Consider the following 24,236-nt stretch of genomic DNA (forward strand, 5'->3'; position numbering starts at 1 on the left):
TAGATTTTTTCACAGTAGGAAGCAAAAATTTCACAAGTGGAACATGTAGAAAGAAGGAAGTAGCAAGGAGTTAGATTGTTTGCAAATAATTTGTATTTTAGCTGAAACTACAGAATCTTTATACCATACTTCTAATAAAGGTACTTTTTAAAAGAACTAGAGGATCCCCCTACACATATAAAAATTTATGAAACCTCTTGGTTATGTGTATAGAATTTAGGGTCAAATCATCCTCTTTTAATGATTGTTTTGGTTTCTTCATTTGCATGCACTGGACATTTGACTCAATCGTCTGAAATCATTTCAACTTATTGTTAAAATGGAATTGTACATTCAACTCCATAGTGTAAAATTAGTTTGCTGTTTCACTCTTTTCATAAAAACAAGGGTTAAAATTATAAATGGAAAATCTTATCTCTCACAGTAGGCACTGATTTATAGGAAAAAAGTTATTTGGTCCCTTTTCAGTAATTTTAGCAGATGCCGAAAACATTTCAGGAAAGAAATTAAGTTTATGACATCCAAATACAGAGGTTAAAACCCTGGCCTCCTCCTCCTCAATAGATTTTTTCTTAGTTATATCTTATTTTCCTCTGGTTTATAAAGGTTTTGCAAGTTAGGAAAGAAAATTTCAAAGTAGAATAAATGAATAAATTAATAATTGGTTTGCATGATTCAAAACATAAACAGGTATAAGATAGAAATAAAATACTATTAATAAAAAAATTATTTTATCTAAGCAGTCTTAAGCTGTAAGTATTGCTAAGTCTGCTAGAAAGGCCAGATGTTGCATGGTGCTCAATTTGCTCTTAAGGCACACTCTTATAAACAAACAAATCAATTAACACAAACTCTTATTTGTTGTTGTTGTAATTCCTGCTCAATAGCTACTGGTGGTTTTAACTATCAGATCAAAAACTACCTCCCTGCTGTCACACAGAGAAAGGATGGTGTTTTCAAGCATAAAAGTGGGTATCTGTAAATGTTGCTATGTCATAAAGAGTTTCTTATATGGATTTTTCATACCTCACAAAAGGATCTGTTGCCATATTAGCTATTTTGGCAAAGCCCATCTAATGATAGCATGATCTATGTTAACAGAAAACAAACAAAAAAAGACCTGAAAATTAAGTCAGCAAGAATACGCTTTTTTTTTTTTTTATTGGCTACAGATATCCTAGTAAGCATGCTTGAGATTGCTCCTGGGTAGAGGCTAGTTGGCACAGAACAGTCCACACCTAAGGTAATAAATTTTGCTTCCACATTGTGATGACTGTATACAAAGCACCATTGGAGATGGTCCCTGTATGTTTTAAATACCAGCATGTTCCTGGGAATTTTCAGAGGAGTGCTAGTTGATATAGGATAACTACATCTTAGGAAAGGGTCAAAACATGATTAGTTATATTTCAGTGTTGGTCAGGATTTACTGCACCAATTACAACTTCTGTACCTCAACAAAGAATTTCTCCATCAAGGCAGTATTAATTGTGTTTATCAATGAACATGTAGGACTATTTTTTTTTCATACACCTAACTGGTGTATGTATGCTGACAGAAAATTTTAACTTAGACTGTGTTACATCTAATAGCAAAGATAGTACATGGAAAACCAACTCTGCAAAAACAAATCTAAAACACTTGCTCTGGAGAGATCATAAGTGGTAATGTGCCTTTTCTATGGATTTTTTTGGAAATGTTTACTTCTCTCATGTGCTATCGGAAGTTTTCAGACTAGCAGCCTGGGAGGAAGCAGTGTGTGGCAGTACCAGCGATTACAACAAAAGAAAATCAAGGCCAGAAACTAGCAGACAGTGTGAGAAATTTCCTGCCAAGCAGAGAATCTGGTAAAGCAAACTCACAGCTGGCTTCCTACTTATCTGGCACCGGAGGATATCAATGACCAAGACTGATGCAACTTTCACGTATAAGCATGAAAAACACAGTTAACATGGCAGTCAGTGCACTGGTAAAGTAAAAGGGATCCAAAGACAGGTGTTGTTTCACAGGAAAAAGCCTACAGTGGTGACTATCCACCAAAAGACATGACCGCCAGCCCTAGTTGGTGTTGACATATCAAGTCCTTTGATAGTAACTACTAACAAGGGTCTTCTGATGCTGGATGCCACCACCCAAGCCTCATACTGTAGGAAATGTCTGGTCCTCCTCCCTGATGCTGAAAAAAATGATGATGATGTCACCTGCAGGATATGTCCTCTGATACCCACGGTACTCATTCACCTGGCACTGCATTAGACAAGAAAGCGATCAACATTCATTGCACCTGAGATGACAAACAGGAGATGAACCTGAATTGCATAAATAACAGACTAAATTCCTGACAAGTGTGAGAAAGGGTATGGCTAACGCAAAGAACTCTCTGGAATATGGGTAATTATGATTTCTTCTGGCAGAAGAAAAGCTGTCTGCAGATTTGAACTGTTTGTTTGTCTAGGTTTACGTGATTAAAACCTCACCCTAGTAAACACAAGGAGCACAGAGGAATAATGACAGCTGAAGGAAACCAGTAAACTACATGGAGCCACCTGAACATTCTGGCCCAGGCCCTCCCAGGGCTAGCACAGGCATCAGCCCATTGTCCAGCTGTGAAAGACATTAATATGCATCAATGAAAGCTGGGGGCTCTTCTGCAGATCACTTTACAGATTGAGGGAGGTTACTACCTAAGGAGCGTGTACTTCTTATGGGATGCTGGGGAACATGCTGTGGAAGACAGTCTTGGGGTTTTTCCAAGACTTATTAAGGGTTGTTTAAGGAAAAGGACCAAAGGCAGGAAAAGAAAAGGAACAAAGTGGCTTGGAGAGGAGCCAGTATGGGAAAACAGAGGTAAAAGAAGGTAAAAGGGGCCAGTCACATGTGAAAAGCTTGCTGATCAGTAAGCTTGTCTGACTACCACAGTCTGTCCTTTGTTCGCACTAAACTCCATTTCTGGCTTCTTTCCTTGGTGAAAGGAAACCTAGAGACAAGATCAAGGCCCTTAGAATTGAATGGGAAGAATGAGTTCCACTTGGAAAAGTTTCTTGGATGCATAGCGCAGGTGTTTGGATGGGAAGTACCTAGGTGTTCCACCTAAATCTAAACACATATCAACCAATTAAACTCTATGTTTAATTGACCCCTGACAGAACAAGACAGGGGCCATCACTTTGACCAATGGACATTGAAATGACAACAATCAAGTGTTTTTGCTGGATCCACGGGTGGTGATATCTTTCTACTCTTATCCTTTCTTTCTCTTTCGTTCTTTCTCTTCTACATTTTCTTGAGTGTTATTTTTATGCTTTTATATTGTTATATTTCTAGAGATAATAACAGAAATGGCCTCATACATCCTTTCCATTGCCACCAAACTGTTCTAAAATAAACCCTATGTTTACAAACACAGTGTCGTTTTCACTCTAATTCACCCAAGGGGCACTATTAACAAGAACCTGAGTTACTCTTGCCTTCAGGGATAGGTCTTAACACCCTGTGATAAATTATTTCAAGAAGAACAATAAGAAGCTGGAGACACGCCACTGTGAGTCTCCCAAGATATCTAGTAATTTGCAGGTAAATGACCTATAAGAAAAGGTGAAAAAATTTAGTCTTGTTTGGTCTGGTGACGAGAAGGATAAAAAGAATTTTAACAGCTTGAAGAGAAGTTATAAGTATGGAACCAAATTCCATTTTTCAGTAACAGGTGGAAAAAAGCTCCAGTGGCCTCAAATCACTTGGGAGATTGATTCTGGACATTAGGACGAAATCCTTCCCCAGGCAAGTAGTGCGCTACTAAATCAGATTACCTAGAGAGGTGTTGGAATCTCTATCCTTGAAGGTTTTTCAGGCTTTAGCTGGACATGGCCTTCTCTAATCCAATCTAGCATTGGCATTACCCTGCTCCCAAAAGATATAATCTCCAATAAATGATTCCTAAAGAAGGAAAATCTAGTCTCTATTTGTAAGTTCTCTAACTCTTTCAGTCCTTCAACTATCCATTCCTTTTCAGAGAAAAGTGAACATCACATCAAACCTTGAAGATATGTTCTCATGTATATAAGGATGATTCCAGTGTTTCAGCTAAAATAACTTGTCAAGGAGATGCATTTGTAAAAACCTCAGTTTTCCAATACACATTCTCTGTGAAATAAAAGAGATTAAAATGCATTATTCTTTTGGAATGTCTTTAACAACCACAAGTTTTCTTCTAGTTCAACTCAATTCAAAAGACCACAACCACCTAATGTACATTTTCCATACTCCTCAGGTATCATCACAAAACTCTATTGAAGTAGTCTCTGATTTTAAAGAACTTCCATAAAACCCTTGAAATGTAAATATATCCTTCTGCTTTATGAAAATTTCTTACAGGTTGAAACCTGACAGAGAAGGCAAAATATTGTGGCTACCTAATGCTCTAAATGTTTTATAAAGCAATCCCCTTCTGAGAGTTAAGTATGTGACCTGGGAAAGGAAATGAACTTCTGTGTTTATGCTCACAGCTGATGCACACTAGAAAGGTCATTGGAGGTTGTAAAAAAATTAAACATACTATGTATAAAGAAGATCCATGTTAGTTCTGCAGCAGGACTAGAGTAGAGCAAAGACATCTTACATTTTCTTTCTTTTCTGAGATACAGGCCAAGGCCCAGAATAAGATTTTCATTAAAATGTGTGAATTTGTCTCTCCAAAGGTACATAAACTACTGTGTGAAACTTAGGAAATTAATGTTCTGCTAACCTTGTCTTCCTGTAAACAGAAACTTAGCACTTTTAAACTATTCATACTATTTCTGACTTAATCTTAAAAACAAAGGTTTAGGGGTTTTTTACAATGCTCACTGCTACAAATGTACAAACGTGCATTAATGTTAAGCAAAAAAGAGGAAATACCATTCTGCTTATTCAGGTAGGAAATAGACGGGGTCATCTTGAACTAGGGCCAGTGACTTCAGTTAATTATCCCTGCTGTTAATGCTAATGTTAGAGTGGTAATTATCATGTAACATCCATTGAAATTATTCCATGAAAACAATTTCATACCAGCTTGATTACCACCTGGGTTCTCCTGACTGAAATTTTTTAAGTGGTAAGCAAGGAAAAGTATTTAAAAACAAAACCAAAAACAAATAACAATTCAAACCCCAAAACTACAAAATAGACAGCATTCAATTAAGGACTCCTTGAGGGATCAGTCATTGAGTGACAAAAAACCAAAAATAAAGTTATACCTCATGTATGATTATGTCCCTCTGGTCATCGTTGTTTTATTCTGTGTTTTATTCAGAATATAGCAATAGTCTGAGGCAGATGAAGAGTGAAGACCTGATATGGTATGAGTCCTTTAGAGTCTGAGTCTTCATTATTTACACTGAGGAATAAATTATATTCTGATAATACCTTAGTTTTTAGAGGGTTGGTCAGTAGCCAAAATAAGGTTGTTTTTTTTTACAGATATGTAGAATATGCAGAAAACAAGAGTCAGCAGTAATAAATCTTACTTCAGAACTGAACATATTACCTTGCTAATCTATCAGGCTACCTGAACAAACAAATCCTGGTAGAAAACCTGCATGTCAAGGCTTTTAAACAAAGAACATAATCTTTCCACAATCATTAGGACAGAACTACTATTCTTATGTGAAGTTTAGCACCAACTGACAGGTCTTCTGTATTCAGGTGGTGTTAATTCAATTGCATGCAAGACCCAACCTAAGGGAACTTTTTAAGCTGTGGTTGAAGCCACAAAGGAGTGGAAAACAGCGGGTCTGTACGTATAAGTAAATGTTTCTGAACCCGTTCCTTCTTCACAGCTGTAGTTTAACCAAGGCTGCAAAAGATAATTTAGAAGGAATCAGTGAGTTCTCAGAGCCTTGTTTGATAGCTCAGGTAATTTAAATTCTGTAAAGACTCCAAAGTCCAGAGAATATGGCTTAGAATGAAAAAAGTCATACAAATCATAAAAAAGCATACATATAATAACAAAAAAACCCAAACTCCTTCTCCCTTATTCCAGGTCTAAATAAGATATAGAAAACCAGAATTTAAAATACATTTTGTGCACCCCCAAAATAAACATTTGTTCAACATATATTGGTAATCAAAAAGCAGATAGATGTAAAAGAAAACGGTAGAAAACATAACTAAGGATTATAAAACTAAATTTTATGCACTTACAATGACTAGTGTATTAATTTCTAGTTAGCATATTTCAGAAAGCTGTGAGACAACACATGGTTTGCAAAGTGGATGACAAAAGCTAAAGCAAATATTAGGTTACATTTATGATAAATGAAACTGAAAGGCTGATATTTAAACTAGTTTAAGGGAAAGATGAATAACAGAGGATATGACAATGCACAAAAAATAGTTAGACAAAGACAATTCTAGTATTCCAGTCTATATTTTTTACATTCTACAGGAAGAAAATATAAAATCTGGCTAACAGCAAACTGCCTTTACTAGCTGGATAAAAGACAGCAGCTTTCTTTACAATCTTCAGCTCAGCAAAACCCAGATTCTGCAACCCAAGACAAGTGCAGTTAAGGTACATGCACACGTAACTGTCCTATTTACCTAGCAACAGCCCCTGGGAAAATTCTACCTATACTCAAATTGTGCAAGAGCAGAGCAGGAGATTTGGTAAATATGTAAGTGGCTGAAGAGTGCTAATACTGCCCTGGGGCTCCAGTTCAGTCTGCCTATCCTGAGGTAAGTAGCTGAGGAAGTCAGGACTGTAAGTAAGTATCCTAAACTCCTCTGTAACCAATGATGAGACATAGGTACATGAAATATACTGCTAATAATTTTTGCTAAGATCTCTATTAGGTGTCTAAGGTAGCAAGTATTTGGGCACTTGTGTTTGTTCAGGTGCACAGGCCCTTGAGCACAACTTTAATTAAATGATTAAGAGAGAATTGTATACATACTTTTATTGTTAATATTGTGAAAAAATCCATATATTTACATGTATATTTGCCTAAAGTCATATAAAATTTTTGCTAATTAGAAATTACTAATAATATATGTATTTGAAAAAAGAGTAACACTGAAGACTTACGTGTGATTCTTATGCCAACTTCCGCTGTCTTGCACACTATGTTAGTGTATTATAGGAGATGTATTTGGAATTGTCTATGACTATAGAAGTCTACTGACTGATTATAGAAGCAGAGCTGAAAACAATGGTGTACGTCACCAAATATTAACAATTGTTTATTGGTTGTTGCAATACTTTGAAACACATATGTAAAGATCGGGGGCGTTTCTTACTCTGCTTTTTCTGTCTGATTACTGCTAAGGCATATACCTCAGAAATACTTCTGTTCTTTCTTCCTCAGTAAATTTTTTGGTTTAAAAATATTCTGAAGTCCTTAATTCTCTACTCACTAAGCTTTGATTTTCACTGAGCAAAAGGGTACTTTGAAGAAATCCTGATTACAACAATTTTATTATTTAGTTATTTAATTTTTAAAATTTACAGTATTTGATATATACACAAGATTTAGACTTGTGGGGGTTTTTTGCCTTATTTGCCAAATTACATGAAAACAAGAAACATTCTTTCTTCTGTCTAATCTTTTTTGGCAGATAAGCATTCAGCAGGTACCAGTCTAACAAACTAAATACTTCCTGTGGCACTTTCAATATGCCTTTCCAGAAAATAAAGTGGTTGCCATACTTAAAGACCATCAGAATGCTTACAAAGGAAGTTGATAAAACTGCCAATAGTTTTACATAGATTTTTGTGGGGGAGGGATAGGAGGAGGGGACTGTATTTTGAAGAGACCCCTTTTTTTTTTGTGTTTTCAGATAACACTATATGCCCTATTCAGAATTAATATTGAGAGAACACATGAAGGTGCCTAATTTGAAAGGTACCAAATAATACAGTCTTGGTTGGCATGAAGAGCAGCTCCTCAGTAGTGACTGAGAAAGTCTGAATCCTCTTTAGGGCTACTATACTGACTGCTAACCAATATAACATTTTGAACATCAATGATTGAAGCAGTAAATCTCTTGCAAATTCTGTCTTTGCATGCAGCCGGCAATTGAAAATGTTGCTGAGTCACTGGGCAGTGCTCTGCTTAGTCTTTTAACAGCTCATTTATCATAATCCTACAGAGACATAACCTGAAGTTTTCAAAAGCCTCAGACTGGATTTTGTTTCTGGCAATTTTGATGCTTGATCATTAACACCTGGAACATGGAGTCAAGGAGAATTGTGATAAACATCGAACATTAGTTGAATATCATAGGCATTCCCCCTTGTAAAATGCCAAAAATAAACCAAAAATAAAACTAAGCAACCAAACAAAACAAAAAAAACCCACTAGTCACCAAACCCCCCACCTTAAACCACTATTTTCTTATAAAGGACATCTTCCAAACTTCATCAGTCTCCTTCCTGAGCTTTAATGCAATATGAATTAATTTGTATAAACACTCTAGAGTTTTCAGTCCTTTCTGTAAGCTGGATGCTAAGTATTTTGAATTGAGCATCCAAAATCAATATTTACAAAATTAGTGCTTCTGAAGAAACTAATGTTCACACTGGTATTGGTCATGACCCACTGTTTTGAAGAATCCATATAACAGTGCCCTTGTAAAGATCACACAGAAACCAGCAACCAAGTATAGAAATAATAAAACCAAGTGTCTGAATTTCCATCTCTGTTGTCCTGCTGAAATCTGTATAAGTATTATTGATATCACTTGTAATTTCAGAAGTATAACAATAAATTAATTCATCTGTTTCTAGAGAATTTTCCCTTATGGAAAATCTTAGTAAAAACCTGGTGCAAACACAGCCGCTTGTATCGTACTTCTTTTTTGCTGTTTGCGGCAAAGACCAACATTTGAAAAAATACTCAGTTATGGATTTTTTTAAATATTTTTTCCTTTTTCTATGATAAAATATTACACTGTTTAATGTAGAAAAGCTTCAACTTCCTTTTAAATGTACTCAGACTCAATTACTTCCCCATGAGGTAGAGAAAACTGCTGGATACTTTGGTTTCCAAAGTAACAAAGCATGCATATTCCTAATAAGATCATAATTGTATTATTATTTTAGTGCTGTCATAACTGCTAGGAGTTTTCTTCATCATGTTTAAGATCATGGCAGTGTTGTCATGACAGTTACTGAACAACAGTTCAATACGAATCACAGAAAATATTGTAGCTCACCAAAAATTTTAAAATTAATTCTTATGTATTTTGTTGAAAAATCATTTTTTTTGCATTTTTGGATGTAAGTATTTGTTGTTCAAAGTTTTTTCTGATAGTCTCCATGTCTCTTCACCTGCCAGAAAGCACTATATGCCTTTGCTAACCTGTTGTCTATCTCTCCGTCAATCTTACCATCTGAGGAGATGAGGCTACCTAGGTAATTAAACTGCTGGACTGATTTGAGCTCTGATTCGCCAGTGTTGATATGGGGATGATGGAAGACTTCCTGAGGTGCCGGTTGATAGAGAACTTCTGTCTTCTTTAAGCTGACTTCCACCCCAAAGACCTCAGCAGCAACAAGGGCGGCGTCATCAGCATAAAGCAGCTCCCAGACAAGATGGTTTAAGGTCTTATCATGGGCCTTCAGTCGCCTTAGGTTAAAAAGGCTTCCATCAGTATGGTATCGAATGTAGATACCATACTGATCCTCGAGGTCTGCCATGGCCCTTTGGAACATCATGCTGAAAAAGATTGTGAATAGGGTTGGTGCGAGAACGCAGCCTTGTTTCACACCATTAGTTATTAGAAAGGGCTCAGAAAGTGCATTGCCATATTTGACTTGCCCGTGCTGATCCTCATGGAGTGAGATGATCATTTTAAGGAACTTGGGGGGACAACCTAAATGTTCCAAAATCTGCCATAGACATTTTCTGCTCACAGTATCGAAAGCCTTGGTGAGGTATCGATACCCTTGTTGCCCACACAGAAGCAGCTCTGCAGTGTTTAACATCCTGCTTCACAGACGCTGCCAGAATACTCAAAATACATTAATTCTGAAAGTTAGCTCAGTTGGTTAAAACTTGGTGCTAATAATGACAAGGTCATGGGTTCACTCTCCTGTATGGGCCATTCGCTTAAGAGTTGGACTCAATGATCCTTGTAGATCCCTTCCAACTCAGAATATTCTGTGATTCAAAAAGTTCTCATTATAGCCATTATAATTCATGATGTAAATTACTGATTTTTCAACCACATCTAGAAGTCACTAGGAATGTTTTATATCAGATATCAAGTAAATAAGAAAAACGGAAAACACTTGTAATGGAAAAAATCAATAAAAATGAGTAATATGAATAATGATCTCAAAATGAATTATCTCAGGAAAAAATATATAGAACTCATAATATCTCTAATTTTTGTTTCAAACTTGATTAATGGAAGATTTTATATGCTGAAATAAGTATTGAGTTCTATATTTGGAATGGCACAGTTATCATGAATATCTATATTTTCTGAGATAAATAATTGAATCATTTAGCTTGGAAAAGACCCCTAATATCATCAAGTCCAACCATCAATGCAGCACAGCCAAGTCCACCACTAAGTCATCCTCAAGCACCATACCTGCATGTCTTTTAAATACCTGAGGGGATGTTAACTCACCCACTTCTCTGCGAAGCCTGTTTCAGTGCTTGACAACCCTTCCGGTGAAGAAATTTTTCCTAATATCCAACCTCAACCTCCCTTCATGCAGCTTAAGGCTGTTTCCTCTTGTCCTATGGCTTGTTATCTGCAAGAAGAGACTGACACCCACTTCATTACAACCTCCTTTCAGATTGTTGTAGAGAGCAATAACGTCCCACCTAAGCCTCCTTTTCTCCAGGTTAAAAAGTCGCAACTCCCTCAGTTGTTCCTCATTAGACTTGTGCTCTAGACTTATGGTGAGTTGACCGTGTCTGATTGACAGATGTCCACCAAGCCACTCTATCACTGCCCTTCTCAACCAGGAGAAAATAAGATGGAAAAGTAACTTTTATGTCAAGACAAGGCAGCTTACTAAAGCAAAAGTGAAAAGTCGCACATAGAAGCAAAGACAAGAAACACCAAAGATTTCATTCTCTACTTCCTATCATCAAGTGATGCCCATCCATTTCCTGGAAAGCAGGGCTTCAGCATGCATAGCAGTTGCTCTGGAAGACAAAAATTGTAAATAGCAAATGCCCCGACTTCCTCTTCCTTTTTCTTGGTTTTTATATCTAGGCAGACGTCATATAGCATGGAATATCCTTTTGGTTGATTTGGTTATGCCCCCTCACAAAATCTTGCCCACTTCCAGCCACTGGTGGGGTGGCAAAATGTAGAGACAGTCCTGACACTGTGCCAACACTGCCAAAACACTGGTGTGTTATAAATACCTTTCTAGCTAGCAGTACACAGCACAGCACTGTGAGGACTGCTGTGGAGAAGTTGACTCTGTCTCAACTAGGCTCAGTACAAGAGCCTTCACCAACTTCATTGTCTTTCTCTGGACATGCTCCAGCACCTCAGTGTCTTTTTTGTAGGCAGGGGCCCAGAACTGAACACAGGATTCGAGACAATCACTGCCCTAATCCTGCTGGACACACTATCTTTGATACAAGCCAGGAAGCCATTAGTCTTCCTGGCCAATCATGAAGTAGATAATTGGAAACATTTTGTGCTCAGTCTCAGAACAGTTTTTGGTTCCAGACTTTTCAAAAGAAAAAGAAAACAGTTTGATTTATTTATGTATATGCTGAGGTTATGAAACATATTTATATATAACATCATTGTATTTATCTAAGTGGTGGTTACCTTAACACATCCAGTGGCATCTGTAGAATTTTGTAAATAGCTAACCTTTATGTGATATACTTTTAATTTGAAGGTGTGTGCTCCTGTGTGAGAAGCCACCCTGTCATGACCAGAATCAAACCACACAATAGCCTCTTTGCAGCTTCACTAATTAAGTCAATTCTAAACTGCCTTTGAGGTGAGTTCAATATTCATAAAATGAATAATTGTTGCAGGATTACAGTCTCAAGTGATACACTGTACCAGTATTAGTCAGAATTAGGTAAACTGCAAGAAACAATGAACAAGTATCCCCAGAGTCCTCTGTCAATTCACCTCAGTCTTGACCTGCAAACCCCCTGATATTTCGTTCCTGGCCTTCCCTTTAGCAAAGACTGACAACTGTGCCAAATTGTGACAGATTGTGTTGCTGATACATAATATGGACATTTTTCCCTAAGGGACTATATAATTATGAGCATAAAATATAAAAAAGACAACTTAATCTAAAACTAAAGCTTAAAAAAAAGGACAGAGGTTTTATCAGGGACCTGAGAGAAAGGAACACTTCAGAAATATAAAATATTTCATATATATGGTATATATACAGTATATCTGCATACATCAGGTAATATTACCTAATGTTTATTTGGAATCATATACAGTTTTGCTCTCTTAAAAATTCTATGTTGACAATGATTTCTCAGTATTTTAGCTGTTCATCTTGGTGCCCAATTTTTTATGCACTCTAGTATTTGCTCTTGCAGATTTTTCTCACTATTTTTGGTGTCCATCAATAAAGATGATCCATCTTTTCACGTGCCATTTGGTTGCTGCTTTTATTTTTGTTTCTTTTCTTCTCTCTGTATCTTTTTTCTTTTCTGTAGTTTTAAGCTTCTTTCTTTCCTAATGTCTTTGTCTTTAAATTTCTTCACTTTCTGTCCTGATGTGCTATTGGTCCGTGTCTATCTTTCTACGTGTACAGATATTTCTTTTTCCTCTTTATTTTTATGCTATCTTTTAATCAACTCTTTCCAACATCTTTTTCCTTTTCACTTCTTTTAATTATTGCTATTAATACACAGTCCTTCAGAACATGACATTCGTTTTCATTCTAGATTATATTTGGGTTTTTTTCCTGCATGGAAAACAGTTAACTGCACAGAAACATCTTGATGTTGAAGAGAAAAAAAATGTGGCTCATTGAAATATTTTCTGATCTATTTCAGCTTTGTCAGACCAGGAAGCAAAATTTTCATCCAGTGGGTGAGAAAGGGCATGAACTGCCATAATCCCATTAAGTCATTTATATTTTAGGGGCAGTGATACTTGAATGTTTATGTGATAATGAAATCAAATCTGTGGCTGAGTTATACTGGAGGACTGCCTATTCAAAAGTTCTATGCATATGGAGGAGCCTAACAACAGGACTAATGTTCATTCAGGCAAGCCAGACATACTTCTCACAGTCTTTCAGCAGAGTCTTCTGACTATGAAAGATAAAATCTACATATGTCACCTCCTTGAAGTGCACCACAGCATAGATGAAAGTTCTGATCCCTTGCATGAGGTGTCTTATTGAAGCATCTTCAGTCCCTGTAGCTCATCTGAGAAGAAGGATATCTGGATCTAGAAACTGGAAAGTATTTCTGACTCCCATCATATGTACTTCACTGATTCAAACTTTTACACCTTCACCACCTCCCCTGTTATTCAGGGACAGGTCACTGGAGAAAATTGAATATGGTCTAGATGTGGCACATAACTTGTAAAGATCTGTGTAAGAATGGGTGGAATGTTTCTGAAAGAGGATTGAAATAAATAAATAAATTTGAAAATTTGTCACAATGGAGAAATAATCCTAATTTGCCCCTGTGTGCAGTTAACTTTATGCATCACAGTATGTATTAACCAAAGGAATAGTATTTCAGACTGCCTTAGTATGTTAGGAAGAGAAACTAGAAGATCTATGTAGCTACCTTCATGCAAAAACAATTCTGACAGTGAGGTGAGATTTAAAATAATTCAACTTTTAACTGTGTGGATGAAATTAATGCAGAAAAGGTGAGCAGAATGTATACTTGTGGAAATGAAGGAATGGCTTGGCAGATTTGAATACCGATTTAAATAGCAAACCCACTCTATTATGTAAGCAGGAATTTTGGAGTGGTTCTTTCAACTAGGACAAAAGTAAAAAATATGCGAAATGATGAAAAGCTACAAATTGTGCTGAGGGGAGAAAAGGGAAGGAAATAAAGATGCCAGTATTAATCATCCTGATTCCTGGATGAGCTCTCTGAGACCATTTTAGTCTGATTTGCCCCTTTACAACTTACAGTGATACTGCCTTTACTTAGGGTTGCCTACAGGTAAATGTAAGAAGTAGAAGAAAAGAAGGGACAGAGAAGAAGAGTAAGCACAAACAGGGTATGGGGAGAGCAGAAACCATCAAGAACAAGTACTGTGTTTATCCTTGGACGCGAAGCAGCTTGTGGTGGCCACATACTCAAGAGCTTACTGTTTTTTAGCAATGCATTTTCTGAAAAGCAGCTTTTATGTCTTCTGCAATATTGTTCAAGATATTTTTTTTTCTTTTGAGATACAAGGAAATAATATCTAAGAAAAACCATTGCCCTTACGTAACTTACAAATATAACAAAAATTGTCCATGTATTGCTTTCATTGAAAGTGTTGACACTCACAGTGATTCATGACATTTATTGCTACATATATAGGCTAGTAAATGCAAACCTAGATTTCAGTAAATAAGCCTTCTCAAGTAGGAAGCAAGCTGAACATATTCCAAGGAACTAATATCAAATTATTTGATTTCAGCTGAGATAGAGCTGCTTCCTCAAACGCAGTAGGTATGTACCTTTTTCATCTTTATCCAGTTGCTTTAGAATTTCTAAAACAGGTTCTCTGTACGATTGCAATGGCCATTCCACAGAAGAATCTAAATCTTCTAATCCAAGTCTTTGTTTAGTCCTTACCAGTTTAACGTACATGTATAGAACACAAATTCAACTTCCTATTGAGGTCTTCCCATGCAGAAAAGTTACTGTGTTTTCATGAAAAGAAAAAAAAAAGGCAATAAAAAAAATCACCGAACTCTGTGATATAAAAACAGGATGTGAAAATTTCTCAGTCCAAAGAACTTCTTTCTTTCTCCCATATGACATTCTCTTACTTAATGATTCTATATTTCTGCAGAAAAGGCATCTGGTAAAAAAACATTCAGTAATAGGCAGCACAAAGGATTATATTAGCTTTTTCAAACAAATTTTGTGGAAACACAGCCTGCTTTATTCTTCGGGTTTTTTTTATTTCTTCTAGATATACTTCGATGTAGATGTCTAAACAGAGCAGATGAACAGAAAAAGATAAAATACATTTCCAGCCAAAAACTTTCACATCTTCAGTGAGAACCTTTAAATAAAATGAAATCAAAACAATTTCATGCAAACTAGACTCTTTTTTTTTTAGGATTAAGTAAAATCACCACAAGATGGCTCCCCAGCCTCTCCAAACATCTCTTTTTTTTTTCCTTTTTTTTTTTTTAATCAAGCTACTCTCCAGTGAAGGCATTGATTATCTTATAGAAGTCTGGAGTACAGCTGAACAGACTGTGGATTAGAGCCTTGTCTAAAAAAATAATAGCTATTTTTACATTAAAGCCCTGGAGATCTCTTTGAGAGGTAATTCTGTTACTTTAATTTCTGTACCCCATAAAAGGCTGTTATCTAGTTTGTGCCTCTGTTCATTTTTTTTCTAACGGACAAAGATTGGCTCAGAGAATTCAAACTGATTTGGAGTTTAAGCCTTCTGCTTTTAAAGGCTAAAGCAGCTTATGCTTCTAAGATTTCTGAGTTTCTAGAAGTCTTAAGAATTTTAATTCTACATATATATTTTTTATTATTATTTTTGACCATTATTTTTAAGAAGTAGAACTAAAATAAAAGATATGAAGTTATTAGTAGGGGTTGTTCCCCCCCAAAACTGAAATCACATTAGATTAAACACTAGTCTCAAAGGAAACACAGGATATGGGGTATTTTTGTAGTTTTTAAAATCAAAAGAAATTAAAGGTACACTATCTGATTCAGTCAGTCGTAACAGTACGCATATTTTTTAGAATAACACTTCTGGGATAAATAGGCTTTTGATTTTACTGAAATGATTGCACTGATACAGACTTCCTAATACAAAGTAGAGACATGAAAATAAAAAAAAGTACAGAAGAACCTTGGTGGGATAAGGAGGGGGAAATTTAACATCAGAAATGTAGCTGATAGCAGCAGCAATCTTTCCAGTTTGTGTATAACAGGAATAAAAATTTGTGTTTATGCAGAACAAGAATCTATTTTCTTTGTAAGAACCACACACTAAGTTTGGAGAGTCTCTCACAGAAGCAGCATGGTAGAGACAGAATTTACTGCAGTCTGAGTACTATAAACCTAAAAAAATTCACTTCTGCAAGGTCAGAAATGCAAGTTATGTCCATTCTCTCTTGTAAGCCTATTTGTGAATCCTTTCTTAAGGTCAAAGTCACTGATCAATCACACTGTCTCTAAACTTTCACTCAGTCATAGGGTGACATTTACTGGTAAAATTTAATCTTTATACTTAATGCAGAGAAAACACAAAATGAGAAGGGGTTCCTTGTCAGTTGTGGAGAGATTACAAGCAAGAACATACCTTTAGGAAAACAAAGCTGCTCTTCTCAAAAAAAATCTGGGGTATAACTAAGGCAGAGCATGAAGGGAATTAGAATTAGGCAAAAATTTCTAAAACTGAATGAGGCTTTCATAAAGGTTCAGAGAACAATTAGAAAATTGGGTGCTTCCTAGAAGTCTGATCTTGGGTATAACCATGTTATGAATGTATCCAATACTGATGGAACCTATAACTGCCCATGACACCCCTTTTCTTTTTTCTTTTACTTCTTTCTAGTCTCTCTTACACAATGACAAGAGTCCAAGAACAAACCTCACCTTATTAAGCTAAAAAGCAACCCCTGACAGCTGCATCTCCTGTCCACACAGTTTTTGTACTCAGTCTACCTATTCTACTTAGGTCTCACACAATCTTTTTTCCACTGATGATAAACCATTATATGCCAATTAACTGTATACATAAGCATTTATACAATTAGATGTATACATTATACATCGGTAAGTCAGACACATTCTACCTGCTTTCATCTGGGAGAATGATAGAAAGCTTTTCCAGTTATGATTCATGCTCAAGGACGTAAAATTGCAGCTTATTCAGTGGCTGCAGAAACTGGCATGCCCAGCATACCCAGACATTATGAACAAGCTGGAATGTGAAAGTCCTGGCAAAAATGGAAGTTTAAGTATGGGGAACCAGAATCTTATCAATTCACACTGAATTCTGCACTGTATTTTCAATGTGCTATTGCTCCATTTAGTGTGTTCAGATAACATGCTACCCTTCAACCTGTGAATATAATTTTTGAGCAAATTTTTACACTTCTATTTTCTCTTGTTCTAAATCAGAAAGTCTATTGGAAAAGTAGTCACTCTTATTCTAAAAATTATTTGATCTTTCTGGATCTCAGCTCCAAATTGCAAATGCAGAAGTAAATTGCAATCAGGGAAATCATTGACTTACTGAGATATTGAAACCAAACCTGTGCATTATTTCACCCTTATTGTGGTTCTGTCAGAAAGAAATATTTCTTCAGCTGTGTTGAGAGTGCCAGCATTTCCTTACAATGTGACAGAGTAAACTTCTGCCTCAAGAGAAAACAGTAATGTATTCTGGGTTTTATTTATTTATTCACTTACTTATTTTTGAAAGGGGATATTTTTAATTGGATGCTAACAAAGTCGTATTAACTTCCCATATCATTGATTTAATGGTCTCTATTCATAAAGTAGGTACAGTAAGACCAACGATATAACTACAAATAAGCTAATTAAAGAATGTCTGTGAAAGATTATAAGGGGCTACCTTTCACTTGCGTGTCATCCTGACAAAATGTCTTTCAGTCATTGCAGTAAGGTTAAGCCCAGAAGGAAAATTCTAGCTCAAATGAGTTGGTGCCATCCCATATCTTGTAAACACTGTCCTACTGGAGCAGATTTTACACATCTACTAACTTAGATAAAAAAAAAAAATAAATTTACAAACACTTTTAAAACACACCACATCACAAGAGACATTAGTAAATCTCTTGAATTATCTATTAATCTTATTTATATAATATATATTAGAATACCAGTCTATGGAGTAGGCTTAGCTTCTCAGAAAACAGATATGGAGCTGCTGTTTTGTTATGAATAGTAACAGACATTTCTGGAAAGGAACATTTCTTTACATTTCTTGAGTAAAGTATTATCCCAAGAGAAACCAAGGTAAGTTCTTTCAGTGATTTTATTAGGCACAATTTCACCTTTCATTTTTATTTATGTTTATACCATTGTATATAACATTCCCTTTACAGTGTTTCTGGATATTTACACAAATGAAAGCTATAAATTTAATTTACCTAACTCAGAAAAATGCTATTTTTTCCACAATTAAAATATTAGCCAATTACAGAGAAACAAGAAAAAAAATAAACCCTTATCTAATCTTTTCACAGGATTCAACACAGATGGACTCTCAATCACACATATCTGCTTTCAATTTCATTTGCAAATCAGTATGCATTGAACACTTTTTATATGTAACATAGCTACATACATTTCTGTTTACTATATATCACTACAGAGACAGCTGAAAAATAGAACAGACTTTTGTACAAAATAAAAGATTGAAAATGATAGATTTTTCTAATGACAATGTAATAAATTTTTTCTTTTAATATTTTAATGAGTTGTATTTTAAAGCCACTTTCTCTTCATGATTTTTTTTTTAAATAAGTGAACATGTTTATCTTGATGAACAGATTGCTGGTGGATGAGAGGCTGGATATGAGACAGCAATGTGCACTTGAAGCCCAGAAAGCCAATCATACCCTGAGCTGCATCAACAGCAGTGGTCAGCAGGTCGAGGGAGGTGATTCTGTCCCTCTACTGGGGCAGACCCCACCCAGAGCACTGCATCCAGCTCTGGGGTCCCCAGCACAGGAAGGACATGGATCAGTTGGATTGAGTTCAGAGGAGGGCCACCAAGATGAGTACAGGGTTGGAGCACCTCTCCTAGGACAAAAAGTTAAGAGAATTGGAATCTCTCAGCATGGAAAGAGAAGACTTTGGGGTAACTTAATTGTGGCTTTCCAGCACCTGAAGGGAACTTACAGGAAAGACGGAGAGAGACTTTTTACAAGGGCATGTAGTGACAGGAATGGCTTTAAACTGAAAGAGAGGAGGTTTAGATTACATACTGAGAAAAAGTTCTTTACTGCAAGGGTGATGAGGCACTGGAACAGGCTGCCCAGAGAGGTTGTGGATATCCCATGCCAGGAATTGTTCAAGGCCACGCTGGATAAGGCCTTGAGCAATCTAATCTGATGGGTGGCATCTCTGCCCCTGGCAGGGGGGCATGTGACTAGATGATCTTCAAGGTCTCTTGCAACCCAAGTCATTCTACGATTCTATGATATTGTTGCATTAAATCATACTAAAAGTGGGCAGTAATGAAGCATGTCAAATCCTTGTGGGTAGTTCTAGTTCAGCACTGGAGGGAGTTGAGCTTGTTAAAACTCATCAATGTGAGTTTTTCTACTGATCTCAGTGAATTTGAGATCAGAAAGGAGTAACATTGAATGTAATATTTAACTACAGAAAAACTGCAGCCATGTTTCGATTCATGCATCTGTAGCCCACTGAGTGTATTGTACTACAAATACACTAATAAAATTAAATAAACTCTTCAAACAAATAAATTTTTCTATTTGATCTAAAAAGATAAAAATCAACCTCTTTCTCTTACATGTATATTTATATATTTAACTGAAACCATATTTTTATTTTTCTTTTGAATGCTGAAATCAAAACCACTACTGCCTAATTTGAGGGATGTTGAGATTGTATGTAAGAATTTTTAGTGCACTGTGCTAGAAAAGGTGGATTTCAGTCACTACATCTTGTGTAACTAATTGATTTCCTGAAGAAAGAAAATTAGAAGTTTCTTTACAGGGTTAAGCCAGATGTTTTTTATGCCTTTTATTTTTAATTCTAAACAGAAACATGCCCCAGATTATTGTACTTTGTATAATAAACTCTCCAGAGCACCACAGTGAAAAAATTTCTTCATCCTCTTCAAATAATTTATGAGCAAAAACTTTTTAACCATTACATATAGAATTCAAATTGATTTTCTCTTTCTGCTCAAAGTAGAATTCTTTAGGTTTAGTCACCAAGTTGAACAAGAGTTCCTCGGACTCAACTATTACTTTTTTTCTGTTTCCATAGAAACACATGTCAGCAAGATGAATATGGAAAATGGTACTTTGAAATAATCTCCATTTTGAACATAAAAGAAAAACAGGGTGGTGTACAGTAGCAATTATGTTAAAGCATCTTATCCCATTTTTCAGTTAGTACAACAGCAGTTTCCATGAAAATGGGAATATGAGTAGCAACAAGGAGCAAGACAACCAAACTTCTGAAATTTAGTTATTCAAATTCATTGAGGGGAGATTTAGCTCCCCAGGCTTTCCTAAAAAAAAAAAAAAAAAACAACAACAAAAATTTCCTATGTTTTCAGACCTCTTGCTATTTTGTTCTATAGCACAGTTGCTGTAGTGAGGAGATTTGATGATCTTTTGAACATCCAGAAATCTACTGGAACACTGTCTCCTCTTTTTGATACATTCTGTATGTGACTAGAACAGAAAGTTAGTGCCTGTGAATCCATCTTTTATAGCGCATTCAAACATTTAGTTTTTAAAAATTATGGGAAAAATAATAATAATAAAATAATCACACCATTTGACATCTGCTTTGTTTTTTACATTGCAGAAACTACTTGAATCTATTTAATTATTACAGTGTGATCATTATCTCTGAGCAGATAATATGAATGGTGACAGTTGATGGCTAAGAAGACATTACACTACTGTAATAGTCCTAAGTAGAAACTATGCCTTTGTACTACACGAGTAGTCTAAATTTTAGATCTACATCTAATGGAGGATCTGTTCTTTCATGCTGTCTGCACATTGTTTTCTGCATACACTATTTGAATAACATAGTATGTATACCTTACATGGATTTTACCCATTAATAGCATGCTATCTAACATTCATTTTTATCCTCATGAGGCAAATACATTGAGTAGATTAACTTAGTCTACATATCTGGTTGCTAATTGCCATTATAATGTTGAAATCACCTGTTTGTTTATCTATACCAGGTTTGGTAGAGTCAAGCTTTGTATCTTTGCACTTAACTTTCTCCAGGAGCAGCGCTTTTGAAAGCAGTCTTTACAAGGGTTTGTGTTTTAAATTAATATATCACTCTGAGTTCTGTGACAGAAATAAAATCAAAATCAGATCATGTCTTTGTCTCATTTAAATTATGTCAGTTTTAGGCTATCTTTTATAAGAAAAAAAAATCAATGTACTCCAAATTTACTCTTACATTGCTGGAAACAATAGATATCTATATTTTTGTCATATTTATCTTTCTTTTTATGTCTAATTTTTATTTTATGTCTTTGAAATACTACATGAACATGTCATGTTCTGAGAAACCTATCAACTAATATTTAAGTTTGTTTAATTTTGATTATGAGCTTGGAAAGATGCTATTCTGTCTACTTGGCGAATGGGAGACCATAAATGACATTTCTATGCAATTAAAGGCTGAGGTGTTTGACAACCAGGAAAGGACATGTATTGAAATATAATACATTTCTAATATTTTTCCTCCCACATGATTCTACAAGTTCTCAGAAATATTTTAAGAAATAGATTAGCACAGATTTTTCTTTAATGGTTTGAAATTTCACTGTTATTTTATCGTCAGACTGTTCATCAGGATCACCTTTTAGGTATGGTAAGAATAGTCTCCTGACAAACAAAAAAATCACTCTTAGACTGTCACTGAGTTGGTGGACTTAAAAAAGCAGCAATTCCTAGCAGGAATGATTATTTTAAATGGCAACAGTGTGGACATACTGTCCTAATGTCTAATACAGTCAGTTTCAGTGACATGGTGAGACAATCAACTGGCATTAAGTTAAGTGTAGGAAAATGAATCTTTGGGGTTTCTTTAGTTTAGAGATTGCATTATATCCCAAATAATATCTTGCAAATTCTTTAATAAATGGAACAAATCATATCACATTTAGTATTGATAGAAGTTTGATTTTCATTATTTTAAATAAAAGGAGCCTGCATATAAGGCACATTCAGTTCTAGTTTACTTAGAGAAAAGTCAGGGAAGCAGAGAGTGTGAGTAGGTAACATGAGTGACTATTCATCAGTGACAGAAAAAATAAAATAAATAGTCTATCAGACACAGATACACAAAAAATCTGCAAATTTTTTCACTAGCCTCTTGGATTTACACAGTCCTATCTAAATAAAAGAAAGATATGACAGTTCATGCTGTTCATGTTATAAGCTCAAAAAATATAGCCTTACTTATTAGAGAAACTCTTAAACTATCAGCACCCTTGCTGAGAAAAAGATTTATGGCTAACCTTTGCTAGGTCAGTGACAATAAGACTGGAAAGTGGTTTTTAGAGAAAAAGCAGTCAGGTAGTTCAACATGAAATTAGATATGTTGCCAGACTCAGCAGGTACCTGATAATATGATTGAAATTCAGGATCCCTATAAATAGAAAATAGTGCCTAGCATGCAGTCTGGGTCATGGGGAAGATGCTTTATCCTGTGATGTTTTCACTGTCCTGCATTTTTTTTTTTTAATGTCATACTACACATGTTGTTTTTTACCCACTAAAGCACGGAGACTGTTTCACTGTCCAGCATTTCTAGTCACAGTTTTTCTAGCGTGCTTTGTTGGAATAATTTGTCTTGTTCCCTGTATCAGTGTTGAATAGTGTTAGTACACTCACTCTATTTCTATTAAAAGAAAGATCTGATGATGATGTGCAACCTGATTTAATGGAAAGTGTCCCTGCCCATGGCAGGGAGGTTGGAACTAGATGATCTTTAAGGTCCCTTTCAACCCAAATTGTTCTCTGATTATATGATTCTGAAGAAGGAATCTAAAAATCAACACTACAATATCCCCAAAGTAAAGGAAAGCTTTACTGGATTAAAGTTAGGGTTGTGGAAACTTCCTAACTATCCTCACAAATATGCAAGAAATTTGAATGAAAGCTTTGAGAATGCAGTAATTGCTAAAATGCCAGAAGGAGAAAGGAAAAGTATACAAATGTAAACTGTTGCTACATTTTATACTTTCTTCTTAAGTGACCATTACTAGATGCAAATGGATACTGATCTAAACAAAGATTTAAATGGAACTCTGGAATACCATTTTTATATTCTTAATTGTGGCCATAGAATACGTGGCCCAAAATATCGTGCCCGCTAGCACTGATCGTGGATATACAAAATGAAAATATTTAGACGGACACCAATATGGAGAGTAAGATATGATTTCTGTCTGTATAACTCGTTCAGAATTGTTGCTTGTAGCTAGTGTGGAGATCACAGCCACATGGACTACATCCTTTAAGTTAAACATGCTCATACCTACTCTCCAACACCAGAGTCGTACAGAATGGCACACACACGCTGTTAAATTCTTCTTTTACTCTCCGGAAATCTTAGTTCATATTAAATTGCTTAGTAGAAATGATCTTTGACTTGTACTTACAAGCCACCTGTACTAAGAAAATGCTGGCTGGCCAAGGTTCAAACTAAGACAGGAACTATTCTGAGAGTTTACAATTTATCAGGACTGCAGAGAACAGACTTCCTGACAGAAGCATCTGGGAAATGAGTTCATCTGATCAAACACAGGCATCTGTGGTGCAGATCTCCCCATCTGATTTAGATGTTTAGACAGTCTTTATAATCAGTGGAGAGAAACAGGCTCATCTAGGGGAATGATTCACTCCATCATAAAGCAGACACTTAACATTTTCAGATTAATTGTTCCATGCAAGTGCCTATTTTTCTCTCTTCACTTTAAAGAGAATCCAGGAAGACAAATATACATGTCTCTATTGTAAATATTTAAAGATAAGACAAATGAATCCCAGACAAAATGCATGAAGATGTGCTGACTGAATCTGTGTCTTAATGCCTCCACAGGCATCTACCCATGATTTAAATTCAGATGTTGTAAAGCTCAGACTAATAGAGGACAAGAATTGATTTCCATACATCTGAGGGAAAAGTTCTTTCACAGATCTCTCTTGGTTTAATATCCCCGGTAAGTCTATAAACTTCTGATTCTACATTGGAAAACCAGAATTTGACTATACGTCTATCTACTTTAAAGAACCTGTTTATTGCCATTTTACTGGCTTATTTTCAGCCATTGATTTTATTTTTTCATAAATAATTAGGAATGGA

The sequence above is a fragment of the Pipra filicauda genome, unplaced genomic scaffold (assembly GCF_003945595.2).
Source record: "Pipra filicauda isolate LSUMZ 115617 unplaced genomic scaffold, ASM394559v2 scaffold394_size754893_pilon, whole genome shotgun sequence".
NCBI classification, from domain to species: Eukaryota; Metazoa; Chordata; class Aves; order Passeriformes; family Pipridae; genus Pipra; species Pipra filicauda.